This window comes from Manacus candei, unplaced genomic scaffold, assembly GCF_025592945.1.
Source record: "Manacus candei isolate 608988 ecotype Guabito, Panama unplaced genomic scaffold, ASM2559294v1 h1tg000072l, whole genome shotgun sequence".
In the NCBI taxonomy this organism is placed as follows: domain Eukaryota; kingdom Metazoa; phylum Chordata; class Aves; order Passeriformes; family Pipridae; genus Manacus; species Manacus candei.
Window position 1 is genome coordinate 1,658,946 of NW_026138120.1, and position 14,692 is coordinate 1,673,637.

Sequence of the window (14,692 nt, forward strand, 5' to 3'; positions counted from 1 at the left end):
AATGTACACTGAAAGGAAACATAACATCAAGAGCATCTTGTCTACAAGAAAACAAGTTTAAAGGTGAGATTTACCCACCCTGTTTTCGTTTGAGTCTAGAAGTGAAGACAGTTGATCTTTTGGTTCAAACCGTGAATATGGTCTTCCTGATTCTGAAAAATTTTGCTAAATGTTACAATATTTCACACATTCTATGCACGTACAAACACGCATACACACATATACATGTACAAATGGAGTACATCTATATATATATGTGTTACTCTAACTGCACAATATACCAAAATGCAAAATGGAAATTAGCACCCTGTACCTGATTTTGCATGTGCTACACACTAAGAGTAGCCTATGTTGTGATCAAAATATCCTGTACCTTTGCAGCTGTTTGTCATTTCACAGCCTGCTAAAATGGCTTAAACGTAGGCAGTCAAGTGCCAGATGTTCTGTCTTTAACTAGCGGAGTATTTTTATCTATTTCTGCTATCATGTCAGAAAATTTTAGTTTCCAAAAAAAACTCTTTTAAAAATACTTCCAGTTCTGAATATAATGAGAGTTGCTTTAAATATTCTTCATTGAAAATATGATCCAAATAATTGACTTGCAATTGAATAGATCTACCTGTAGTGGCACCCAATTGTTCATGTTTTTATAATAATACAGATCACGAGAAAAATTATGAATTACAGAAAACTGCTTTATCACTTGTACTTCTATTAAAGGCTTGTCACTTTGCTCAAGATCTGTAATAGTTGGTTCATAAAGCATTTTGCTTGATTTTCAGTGAACAGTTATGTTAGTGCTCTCCCTTTGTTTTGTTAAATGCTTTAGTGGTTTTAAACTTTTTGTAAGTAAATTTAATTTTTTGAAGAAACTGATTGCTTTCAAGTTCTAAACTCTCAACAAAACTGTTATTACATTATAGCCAAAATTGCAATTTAACACTTCAATGTTTATAAAACATGTTTATAAAAGGTGACCCCATTCTGTTGATATCTTGGTGGTTCATGACAGGTACAACATATGCAGTCTAGGGAAGGGCCCAAAACAGTGTTTGTCTGCTACTTTAAGTTTGCAAGCTTTTATGCAAATATAACATTGTTATGTTTTAGACTTACTATTAAACTTTAAATTTTATTTAAAGAGATTAGCCCTTTACTTGAATATTTTGGCTATGTTTGGTCATTTGTAGATTATTGTTTATTTTTCTCATACACAGATTTAAAAATTTCTACTTAAACAGATTTTCTTCTCTGGATAAAGTACTATTTAGGCAACTGGATATGTTGATTATCCATCATAAATATTTGCACAGTTTTGATTAATATTATGGTTTCCTATTGAGTTTTTTAGTTCTTTTATTGCTTTGAGAAGCTGAATATTAAAAAGACAAATTTATTTAATTCTCTAAAGTAGCTGTAGCTATGTAATGTGCTGAAAGAGTTACTGTAGTGTGTCCCTGGAAAGAACACAGCCTGTGGTATTACACTGCCTATGAGTATGAAATGGCAGAGCCTGGAATAGCTGTCACTTGATTTGAAAAAAACTTCTGACAGAGGGTAAAATAGCTTAAGAAATCTGTGATGATGAATTCAAACCTGAAATATCTGAGAGGAAGATTTGGCCATGAATCACTACCCCAGAACGGTTTTGAAACATTACCTTTATCTAAATTCTGTGGATTCAGTAATAACTGTGGGTAGAAAGTTGAACATGTATAGTAGTGACTGATGTCAGCAGTTAGCTGCCTTTATGGAATCTTTCCTTCTTGTGACTTTCTAGCTAACCTGCTAGGTCTTGGATGAAATGATGTGTTCACAGGTTTGGTGGTGTCACTCGTTATTCTGTTAAGTGTTTAGTGTCCATGTGAGGGCACTGTAGCACGTATCACAGATGTGAATGAGGCGAGTCTGAGCGAAGGAGCAGGGCTTTAAAGACGTAACTGAAGAAATCTACTGTGTCTTATGCTATTAAACTCCAAAACCAAGGCAAACTACTTTCATTTCTTTAGAAATATGAACAAGTTAAGGTAAGGAGAGACTTCACAGTACTTTAATGCTAATACACACTTTGCAACAATTAACAAAAAAAGATAATACAGGTTTGAAATATTGTCTTTTTTGCATTGCCGGACACTGAAATTATATAGGCACATATATTTAAATAATTTATCTTGTCATGTCAAGATTGGGCAAGGTGTACATTTATGGGAGTGAAAGTGAAATGAATGCATTAAATGCCCTCCATCTCCACCACTTCCCCCTCCCCCCCACTCACTGACAGGCAGAATAAAATAGTGATTTTTACTCTTCCTTATTCTTCCTGAATCCAAGGAAACAATCTTAAAATGCAAAAGCTAAAATTCAGACACTGTAAGTTTAAATTATAGCAGCAACTGCAGAACTAGTTTTTCTGGATGGGTAAATTAAACCTAATAACGTGTCCCAAACCCCTGAGAGGCTGCTGTAGCAGCACCAGACACAAGCAATTTCCATACTGTGGGGCTTTAAAGAGTTCTGCTGAGGTGCAATTGAAGTCAGTACCCAAATTTTTTCCTGGTGCTTTCCTATATTAGCTCTCCAGAGAGTATGTTAAAGTGCTGAAGCTTAAAGTCTTCCGTTTTTTCAAGAGCTGGGAGGCTATCTAACCTGAAAGTGTTATTTGAGTGCCAATCCAACTGTTTCAATAACCAATTTATCACTGGGGAACAGAAATGGATTTTTAAAATTTGAAGACAGATCAGCGCTCTTACTGTCTAAAAGAAAATTCATGATTCCATTAGGAAGATGGTGTAGATACTGAATAGTTACAGGATTTAACCCTACTGTTTGGGGTAACATTTATTAATATGCTTTTATAAATCCTATTAAAGTTGTAATAGTACCTGTTCTGCTGTACTCTGCAGCATGAAACTGAAATCTATGTAAAAATACTGGAAATTGTGTTATCACTCTTATTAGTTTAATGTAATAAAATTGTCTTATCCCTACCTCATACTCACAACCCTTTGGCAGACTTAGCAAACTGCCATGAAAGCCCAAAAATCACATTATTGTCTCTCAAGAGGTGAAATAATATCTCTGTTTGTTGTGTGTGGTGCCACTCTTACTCTATTCCAGCCGGTTAATTTTCTGCGTGTGTTTATATTAATTTGGGCAGAGCAGAAAGTATTTAAGGTAATTGTCTGAAAAATCTGAAATATTATGTTACTGCATATCAGTGTAATGGGATATTATTTTGGAATTTCTTTTGGTAAAATAGCTAATCTGTTTTAACTGCAATAAGGAAATGTACTCTTCTAGAGCTGTTTTTCTTACCCTGAGAACTAGGAATTCATAGCCTGTTTCAAAGGCATCTAAAATATGCCAATCGGAAGAATTTAGTGCATTGTGTTGAAACTGAAATTTTATAATCCCATATGGAGTGATCACAGCAAACTAGCAGCATTTATACCCAGTACAATGTGCATGTCCCAGCTGGGACCACCATTCCCACAAGAAGGGTATGAGGCTGCTTCTAGATTTCCCCCACATGGGTTTGTTCAGTCACCTGAACTTCTTTTTGTTTCTTCTTTCTTGGTTCTGGGTATAGGTTAATGAAGTCTGGAGAGGTGGGTTTTCTTTTATTTTCTCTTTTTTTTTTTTTTTTTTTTTAATTTGATGCCTTATTCTTTGTGGCCTTTGAGCATACAAAGGACTCTTTTAGAGGGAAAGAACTGGCTGCAGTTCTACAATTTGCAACGTTACAAAAAAAATTGGAAGGCTTTGTATCATATTAGAATATTAACATATTCTAAAAAAGTAGATTAGAATAGTTTATGAAGCTATCATTTACAACATGCCAGTAATTAGGGGAAGGGAAGTAGGGTGAATTCTTCAATATGTCTCTAATACTTAGCATGGATTACTTTGTTGAGTGTGTCATCCAGAACACAGGCTATAGAGAGAAAAAAAAAAAAGGTGAAGGATATTTTCTGTTTGTTTATTTTCATTTTAAGCATGAAGGGATTTAATGCCATAACTGCTTTATTCTGGTTAAGAGAAAATGGAGTGAGTGCCCTTAATGGGACATGGGGAATTTATGGTATGGTGTTGAAACCAAGATCGTGACAAGCAGCACTTTGCACTATGTTTGTGGAAGCAGTTATGTTTTCAAAAAGGACGTTATGTGGAAGGTCGCGTCTTTGCATCCCATCTAGATTGTTGTACAATAAAGAATGCAATTTGTATTTTTAAAATTAGTATCAAATGTTGACTGTCCTTAAAGTGTGATAGCTGCTTTAAAAATGATTACTTCAGTTCCTGTTTTAGGAACAATTTTTTTCCATAGTTGCAGTCTCCTTGAGTCATACTGTCCAGACATAAAAAAGGTTATACTCACACTTCCAGTTGGTTGAACTTGGAATATTTCATAATACTATACAATGTATACTGTCATGGTCTGCAGTGTGCATCCTCATTGCATCCTATGTACAGTTAGGAGATATTGGTAAAATAATGTCCTGAATTCAGTATTACATCCAATCAGTTATGCTACATGATGAAGTCACTAATTTCCCCCAGTTAAATGGCTGTAGTGGTTTAATCCAAGCCAGCAATCAAGTACCATGCAGTAGCTTGTTCTCTCCCCCACCACTGGGACCAGGAAGATAATCAGAAGGGTAAAAGCTAGGAAACTCATGAGTTGAAATAAAGACAATTTAATATGGAAAACAAAAGCCATGCATGCAAGCAAAGCAAAGCAAGGAATTAATTCACTGCTTCCCATGGACAGGCACATGTTCATCCCTCTCCAGGAGAGCAGGGCCACATCATGCATAACAGTTACTTGGGAAGACAAATACCATCATTCAAAATGTCCTCCTCTTACTCCTCCTTGCTCCCAGTTTATAGATTGAGCATGACACATTAAGGTATAGAATATCCCTTTGGTCAGTTGGGTCAGGCTGTGTCCCTTCCCAGTTTCATTCTCAGTCTCCTTGTGGGAGTATGACAAGCATAAAAGGCCTTGGCTCTGTGTAAGCCCTGCTCAGCAATAACAAAAACATCTCTATATTATCAACACTATGTTCAGCACAAATCCAAAACATAGCCCATACCAGCTACCATGAAGAGAATTAACTCTATCCCAGCCCAAACCAGCACAATGGCTTCATAAATATTTTGATGAAAATGTGAACCAAAAGACCCCTAGAGATGAAATCATATCTTCATTAAACATAATTTCACTTTATTCACATTTGAGTTCCCACACTCATGCCTAGACTGGGTAAATATGTTATTTTTGCAGATTCCAACCCCTTTGTTCTCACTAGTTTTGAGGTAGATATATAAATTCTTTGCATCTTTGAAAAATAGTCCAGTTTGATTTTTTGACCTTCAATATTAACACCAAATTCTGACTACTTTAGTGCCTGACAAAGAGGCTTTGATTCAGTGGGTAAGTTTCCTCCTGTCACAGGGCTGTATAAACCTTTCAGTTCTCAAGCCCAAATTCAGGAGATATTTTCCTAGTATGCTATAATTTATACCTTATATCATTGATATTGAATATATAATGGACTCTATATTACTGAAAAAATGAACTTGCGTGAGATAATTCTTCACCTTATTCACCCTTTCCTGTTCTGTATGATCCTCATAATTTCTACTTCAATATATGGAAATATGTTTATGTGTAGTGACAGTTCCATTTCCATGTTAGATGTGTAGATTCTATACTTAGAGAAGTCTTTCAGGATGCTTGCTGCACATCTACTGTTTACATATAGTAATAGACCTTTTCTGAGATAACCACTGATTAAGCTTAGGAATTTCTTAGTACAACTGACAAATATGTGGCACTTTCCCTTCCTTTGTATTCTAGTAAAATGATTGAGAAAATATTTTCCACAAGAATGCTATAGAAAATTTGGTATAGGTTTTTCCATTTTTCCTTTGTCAGATGGCTCGATTTCTTAAATTTGACGAATAACCACGTGCTTATGCTAAGTATCAAAGGCCATTTGTATTCAAGTGAAATAAATTTCCTTCTCTCTTCTACTAGGAAGTGAAAGGAAATCAAGTTGTCAGTGGTCACCAAGCACTCTGAATTTACCTGTAGGTCTGTATCACAATTTAGAGAAATTAACATGTAGATTCAACATGATTATAGAGTGCTGTATGTCCTTCTTGAATTTGTCTATTCCTGTACGTGCTATGATAGTTTCATTTATTATTTGATCCAGTTACAGGCTATTGGATATCATAAGATCTCTAGTTCAGTATTTTGTTAATTGTAGCTGTGGTCTGCTTTTTGCTCTGACACCTGATATTATTCTGCATCCATTGCAGTGGTACCGTTGTGCTCCTGTTCTTCTGTGGTGTTTGATATGCTGGGGTGCTTATCTGAGATCACTCTTATTTATTAATTTTGGCACAACATCATTCTTTTCTATTAAAAAAAACCAACAAACAAAAACACACACACAAAAAAATCTCAAAAAAACCCAACCCCAAAAAACAAACCCAAAAAGATATTTGAGAGAATTTATATTAGGTTTTCCTAGGCTCCTCATTAGTGCAGATGGTCCTGCAGCGCCCTGGGATTTAGCAGCAACAGCAAGTTGAAACTGCTCTATGGGCTGGCAGAAATAAAGCCATGAGACCACTGGTGAAGTGCAATGTGCTGTGATCTGGAGGTCTTGCCATCACCCGGTGGTGAGTCCAACAGCTGAAGAGATACAGAGGACAAAAGCATTATATCTTGCTGTGAGAGGGTAGTTGAATTTATTTAGGTGCGTTCCTAGCAGTTCAGTCTTTAAAGAAAACTCCAGAGAATGAACATAACAACTCCCAAACCTCAAGCAAACTAGGATACAGAAGAAGAATTCTTTTTTTACTGCAATGTTCATTTTTTTTTCCTAGAAAATGAAACCAAAATATTCCATAACTTATTTTCGTGTATGTAATTGCTGGTGTATTTTTTTATTATGCTTTGTTCTTCCTGATTTGTTTGAATCTGTTATGTGGTCTTTGCATTAACATTTGTCGAATAGAATACAACTAGAAAGAACTGTTGTAACCAAATATATGATAAATGAAAATCATTTAGAGTGGAACAAATCCCTGTATTTTAACCTGTAGACAGAAACTGTTCAACTCCTTTAATTTTGTGATAAGGCAATCTACTCTTAAGGGGAAGCTAATACACTAAAAGAAAGTGTCTCAATGTTTCTTGTCATATTGACTTAAATAAGTGATTATTAGTTTATGTATTTTTTTCCAATTTGACTGTTATTTGTGAGATTTTTGTTTTGAAGCTTTCATTTCTCATAGTAACATGTCAGAGCATAACTGGCTCTCCACTTAACTCTAGTTCCAGAAACAAACTGATCAACTAAAGTCAGACATAAATTCAACAAAGTCTAATTTTTCATTTGGTTCTAGTGTTTCTTTTTAACTCAATGTACGCCTGTCCATAAATCCTAATTTCCAGTTACTGATGCTGTAAAAACTTTGGAGTCAATCAGTAAACATAGAATTAATCAATACAAAACCTTGGCAGTTGATCTGTTCTAAAAATATCTTCAAACTTATCACTTATACATATATATCTGAATTTGCATGACTTTTTTGGGGGGGAGTGGGGTGATGAAGCTAGTTGTAAAGCAGAGAAAAGGGTAACTTACAACCAGTGCTGCGACAATAGTGGTAGCTCACTTTTACAACAATTTTCAGTGTAAAAAAGTGCATAGATTTGATCAAAAGGACCAAATGCAAGTGTATGCAGGATATGTAGGAATCAAGTTAATGCAGCCCTTTGATGCACTGTAAAAATATAGATTCATGACAAGTACGAACTCCTACATCATCCTTAGAAGTTCATAAAAGCCAGCTGCTGACAGCTTGTACCTTGTGCTTGTGCCTCATTGTCATGCATTGTATGACACTAACTCTTAATTTCGTGAGAATGTGTATTGTTGTCTTTCCACAGGGCCTTTGCCTCCTTCAGAGCAGCATAAACAGTGCTCATATTTAAAAAGGAACTAAAACCTCTTACTATGTTCTCCCCTTTTTACATGACAATATTTTAAAATTGACATGTTTAGCAATATAGTTCAGACATTTTCAAATTTCAAACCTAATGACAATACTAAGATCAAAACATCTACTTCTTACCTTTAACTAATTTCAACACATGTCATAATATATTTTGTTGCATCTGTAAACTTACAGTAGAAATGAAGAATTTATGAATTATGGGCTCAATTAATTTCACTGGCTTCTGAGAGACAAATTACATTTCACTGTGGTCAATTTGCAGTGTAAAAATATTAAGGGTGTCTTTGATGCAAACATTTTCCAACTATTATGATGACAAAACTATGTTAGTGTTAACTCAGAACTAACTTAGGAATTAAAGATGGCATGCGGAAGGCATAAGGGGCTTGACTGGGCAGCTGATACCCTTCTGATGATTTCTGTAAGTTTTGTTGCAATTTCTACTTGCAGTTGATAATGTGGGAGGTGATTTATGGCTACTTTTACTTGAGGAGCAAGTGGAAGGTACCAATAGTAATCAGAGCTGGTTGAGCAGAGAACATTTTTATGTTTGTAGCACCTTGTGCTGGATTTCTGTGTGGCTGTAGAGGTGGTCATAAAACCTGGAGGCTTCTGTATTCTTTCCCACGTGTTTACATTGAAGAAACCACAGGAAGCTGATGAGAGTTGCTGCTCTTCCATGGAGAGCTAGGGACAGCTAAGTAGGCTCCAAACACATTTGTGTTCATTACTGGTCTATGCTGACATCCTAGTTTGGATGCTACTTTTGGTCTACCCTCCTGCATTGGCTGGCTTCAATTACCCATGCTATTAATAAGATGTGACCCCTTATTAGTAAGCTGCAATAATCTTAAAAAAGAGGTGGAATCTAGGGGCTCATAAAGTACATCCTATTTTGGAGTTGTTAATCTCTCTTTCATTTCTGTTTCTCACCATGCTTCTCTGTCTTATATCCCTGCGCTTTCTTGGAAGCATGACACTTTTGCTTTTTGATGTTGAAACAAGAAAGAGAGGCGGGAAAGGGATCAAAAATGTTAAGATCCAATGCAAAATAGTTGAAGAATTTTCAAAAAAAATCTGAAGAATTTTGCAGGGAAATTAATGTTTAAGTTATTTCCCATGGGTTACATTTTTCTACTTGGCGAGAAATGTGAAAAAAATATATAGTTAGTAGAATTAGACTGGCTGCAGTACACTGTAAGAGACCTGATTCAGGCCTGATTATTCATGTGTCTGTAAGGTTGTTCTCATTTGAAGTTAAAGGGTTAAAAGTCTAGTTACATAACCAGCTATCTGGTAACAGCTTAGCATGTGAACAACAGGAGCCAAAAATATGAATGATTGATTTAATACCTGATTACATTACATTTGTTATAACCTTCCTACAAACTAAATTTCTTGCTGGCAAGAGGATCTAGATTGACAGCTCTGGAATCTGATTAATCTATCAAAAGAGAATGTTTCTGACAGCAGGAGTCTGAAATCTCTGTTACTGCCCCAAACCTCAACCTAGCAGGACTCACTGCAGAATATAAGGATGCAATTTTGTCCTCAAACCATTTAAGGCATGTGTCTCTGCAGAGGTTAGAAGGTTTTTGCACTGCATAGGGAATGCACGTCTGCATGAAAGTTGTTGAAGTCATGTGATGGAAGAGCACCAGATTGTTATTGTGCACATGATTTTGGACTGTGGAGCAGAGTAAGAGACAGTCCAGAGCTGTGCTTTCTTGTAGATGAAGACTCTTTTCAAAAAGTGCTGAAACATTGTCTTAGTTCGATCTGTGTCTGTGGAGCATCGAGGAGTTGTGCTTTGAGTAGTCTTTGCATAGCCTGCTGCTGTACTTTTGGAGTTGACTACTGGCTTTCCTATCCAAGCAGGATAATGCAGAAAAGTGAAGGAAGGAAATAACATTTCCATCAGTGATTTTATCTGCGCAGCTAAAGCTTGAAAGAAGTTCAGAAGAGCCTTTAAGATATTATTTTCAAACGTGAATGATGGAGATATGCAGGCAATGTGCACTTCAGATAAAGTTCAGATGGACTGAAATGTATTTAGTTCTGTGATACTAACTAGAGGAAATAGATGGAAAATATTTAGATTAGATAAGGATTAGATAAAACTGCAGAATGCATTAAGGCACTGATCTTGAATTGGTAGAATGGAATAGATTACTGCTGATAAGTTACTTTTTGGGTCTACATATCTAAAATATGCAGAGAGTTTTATAAAACTTAATTTTGCATTTTTACAGAAGGATTTTTAGTGAGTCCTCATTTCTACTGGAATAGAGTCTTACCAAGTACATCCCAGAATCCTTGGCATTTCAACCTGAGCTTTACTAGCACTGCAGTGGTGACCAAGGTTTTCTGTAATGAAAACTTGGTGTTTGAGGCAATGGAGAAGAACCAGCAGATTTAAATAAAAAATCTGTTTTGCAATTTGGCTCCAATAAAGAAATTTTTTTTTTAAATGCATGCTTTTCTATAAAGACCGTCTGTCTCTTCCAGAGCTAGAGTAACTTCAAAGGGTTTCCCAACATTAGCACAGCTTGGTTAGAAACAGTCAGCCAACAGGATATGGAATGTTTGTACAGCCTTTCTAATTCCACAAGGGACTAAACACATTTGCTGTTTTATATTGAAATACAAGAGGTAATGATCTAAGATGAAAAGGAAGAATAACCCAAAATATATTCTTCACATCTTCTGCACCATGTCAAAGAATTGCTAGTCATAATTGAATGTAAGTGCACAAGTCTTTCATTAGTGAAAGTCAAAGTTCAGTGGAAGCCAATCAGACTAAGTTTCTTTAAAACCTTGTTCTGTAGTTTTTTTAGCTTTTTCGCATTATAAGGCAGCATGCTGTATTGTCATAATGTAATACAGAAATTGTTAATGATGGATATTGCTTGTAACATATAAGAATTATATACACATAAAAATTTAGTTTGTATAGCATGGGGTCAAGAGTAAGATTATTCAGTGTGTGAAAAAAATCCCTCAAGGTAGCCTTAAAAACTACTTAAATAGGTTTTTGAAAGGGGGAATACCATAACAGGAGTTTTTCTATATTTTTTTACTGTATTTTGCTGAAGTTCATTAAAACTGGCTTCTTGTTTGAATTTATGAGCAGGGGAAAAAATGAATCACTTTTCCAAATCAAAAAAGGGAAAGTACCTTTTTTTAAACACTTTTTTCCCCAGTCATTTTCAAGAGGATGCCTTGACTGTGCAAAAATCTGTTGTTTCTACTAAGTAAATGTTTGAGCACTAGGTCATTTCAATTCTGGCCAGTGTTCTTAAATATCATTGAGTTATACTCAAAGGTGATTTGTGTGATTTATTTGCAAATGATTTCTCAATTTGTCGAATATGTTTTTAATTTTTTTCTGTGTGTGAGAGATATTTGGTTCACTATATTAACCATTTTGTTGGGTTTATTAGATGTAGCATATCTGATCTCTTTGCAGACCACAAATAGTCAAACTCACAACACGTGAGTGAGGTTTTACAGGTTAGGAAATGAGGAACGAAGAAATTGAGAACTCGGTGTTAAGGAAACTTCCTTATCTGCTCATTCACGAGACTCTCTGGCAGTCGCACTTCCAACTCCCGAGAATTTAACTGCTGGAACTGAAGCCCCTTAACCGAGAGTAGCTACAATGACCCCACGTGTGCTCCGCTTGACTCCCTGCAAACACCACTCACGCAGTCAGGTTTCCTTACCGGTTCGACTCCAGGTTTCTCCTAGCAGAGTCTCAGATAACTTGTTCCATAAAACCTTTTATTCATGGTGCAGCAACACAGAAACAGAGGAATCCCTGGCCTTTTACACTTTCTCAGTCTACCCCCCTCTCTGTAACAATCCACCGGTTTTCATCTCCTTTGTCATCCAAAAGGTCGGCAATTCCTGGCTCCTGGTGCGTCTCTCAGTGTTCATTCACCTGGTTGGCATCACCCATCTTCACACCCTTTTTCAGCCTGAAGGTTAGCAGTTCATGGCTTCTTGTCTCGGGCTCCCACACAGTGCTAGATCTGCATTTCAATCTGCATCTCAATCTGGAGTTTGCTAGCCCAGATACCTGGACCAGATGTATTCCTCAACATAGCTCCTCAAAGGGATCCTGCTACCCAGATCACATTGATTTCACAGGGAGATAGGCACTTAAATATCTCTTTGAAAATGCTCATCTGGCTTACTGTGAGTAACTCACGAGAGGTCTATGGTAGACTACTGAGTTACAAACTTCAGACTTCTAAATCTTGTCCCATTTCCCTGACTGCTGCCTTACCTTTCTTCTAGGGAAGTTTTAATGCTTTTCTTTTGTCTCATCTTTCTCAGAGGCATAGACAAAAGGAAGGCTTTAGTGGTATCTCTCGTGCAGGTTGTTGAGGGGCAAGGCGGGATATGAGGAGGAGCAGGGAGAAAGAAATTCTTTCATATTCCCGTTTTAAGTTTATTTTAATTCTGACACAGAAGTTGAACTGGTAGTTTTCTGCAGACATGTATGCCTGAATTCTTCACACCTCTTTTTGTCAGAGTTCATTTGGCATAAGCATCAGGGTAATGTTTTGCCAGCGGTTAGTATACTTACTGTTTCTGCGGCCATGAAGCAACCTTCTATAAATATGTTACAGCAGTTGTACGTGGCTGTCTGAAGAAGTCTGTCTATGAAGATTTATTTGCAAATGTCCTTTTACCCTTTTCTTAACAAGCAGCTTTCAAAGGCTGTTTATATTTTTGGCAGAGCTGTGAGCTTTCTCTTGGGGCTGCTCACATTTCAGTGGACAGGTGACTTGCATACTTTTTCTTTATAAATTATGAGTAAATTACATTGCCAGTTCAATATAGAGCAATCATACTTGACTGTTTAACATGCTTTGAATTTCTGGTTGGTGTTTGCATGGTTTTTGTTTGGTTTTTTTTTTGTTCATTTGTTTTGTGTGGTTTTTTCTCCACTTGGAGACCTCCAGAGTGATTTTAGCATGTTTAAAATGTTGTTTTCAAATACAGCTTCTTTCTTCACGTCTTTTTTTGTATTTCATATGTGTTATCTGAAGGGGATAATTCTCCTGTGTTTGCTTAAAATAATGTTTGCTAATTATTCCCTGTTTCTAAAGGAGAACACACAAAGTTTGCCAACAAATGATACATGCAGGAACACACAGGAAATCCCAAAGCATCTTATCAATCCAAGAAAATGAACTAATTTCTCAGAAGATTGAATGCTGTACAACTGATTATTTGTAGGATAGTATTTAGTTTGAATTAAATTCTGAGTTATTTGGATAGAAGTTTTGGGAGCCAATATTAACAATATGCACTGGTTTGTGGCTCACAAGAACTTGCCTTGTGGAGTCCATGGTTTAATTCCCTGTTGGAATCATCTGCTTGACTTTGTTGAAATTATGCCAGTGGATAATTTGGCCCCCTGGTATTCCAAGAAACATAAAAATGGATGCTAAAACCTGCTAGTAACACTGGATTTTAACCAAATATCTTTTGCTATGGGAGTGGAGGATGACAATATTTTTTAAAGGAGTGGTGTGTCTAACTAAAAGGTGAGGCAAACTGTGTCTTTTTATATTTGTGTACCAGTCAAAACTTTCATAGAAGGATTAAGGCACTGTGTCATTTCTATAACAGTAAGTATTAGAAATCAGAAAGCCGAACAACACAATTAAATAGAAATAAAATAGAAATAGTTGCTAACACTGGAGTAAACTTGAAAAATGACACTTCATACAGTCACCTGAGAATTCAGATGCTTGCTGCAGGCTCTCCAACTCCAGCACTTTTGCATTTCCCTTTCACTGTCCAGATATATATCTTTTTTAATCCTTACTCAACCCCTGACCTCTCTCTGAAGGTATCAACTCCTTTCCATACTGTGATTAACTGCACTGCTTCTGATCTGATCATGCACAAGTCATGTTCTGCACAGGAAATGTGGCAGTGTCTGTGGTGAAAATCTCTGTGCATGCCATGGGTGTCCAGGAGAAAGCCCTCTACAGTCACTTCCTCTTTCCATTTTTTGGGGTCCTCGGGCCTAGCACAGTGGGATTCCCTATCTCCCTTACCCTTTATTGTGGTGGTAGCAACAGAAGCCAAAATAGGCAGGAGCTAGTTCAACAGCCCTGACAGTTTCTTCTCTGGATGACTGGGATCCTTCTCAGCAGATGCCTCTGCCTGAGAGATTTCAGTGCACTCTCAAGCCTGTTTTATAGCTCTTCTCCCTTTCTAATGTTTCAGAGGATGAGAGGAAGTGAGAACACAAATTGCGTCTGAGATTGTCAAAAGGGCATGGGGTGCTCAGGCCATTAACAGCATTCAGGATTATAATCTTAAAGTAGAAACACACAGTGATTCTGTGTATGCTAATATTAGCCATGGTACGGTCGTGAGAGATCAGTTATCAGAGATCCCCAGACTATCAGTTTGCTCAGAATTGCTTTTGTTTCCTGTTCAGAGCTGGAGTTCCTTATAACATGAAGATAATAGCTGTTATCTTGCTATTAATACGGTAGCTGAGATACCAATGCCTAATGGAAAACAGTCAGCATGCTGGCAGCACTAGATTTTAAGATGAAGTTATCAGTGTCTTCAGAAACATGGAAGGGAAAAAATAGAATTATTTTTATGAAGAAAATTT

The 14,692-nt window shown here is 36.5% G+C and overlaps 1 protein-coding gene across 2 annotated transcripts in view; it reads left to right on the forward strand.

Moving 5' to 3' along the window:
* Window positions 1-14,692, forward strand: part of ZNF385D (zinc finger protein 385D) — a 417,123-nt gene that overhangs the window by 108,576 nt on the left and 293,855 nt on the right. The gene's annotated exons all lie outside the window — the stretch shown is intronic.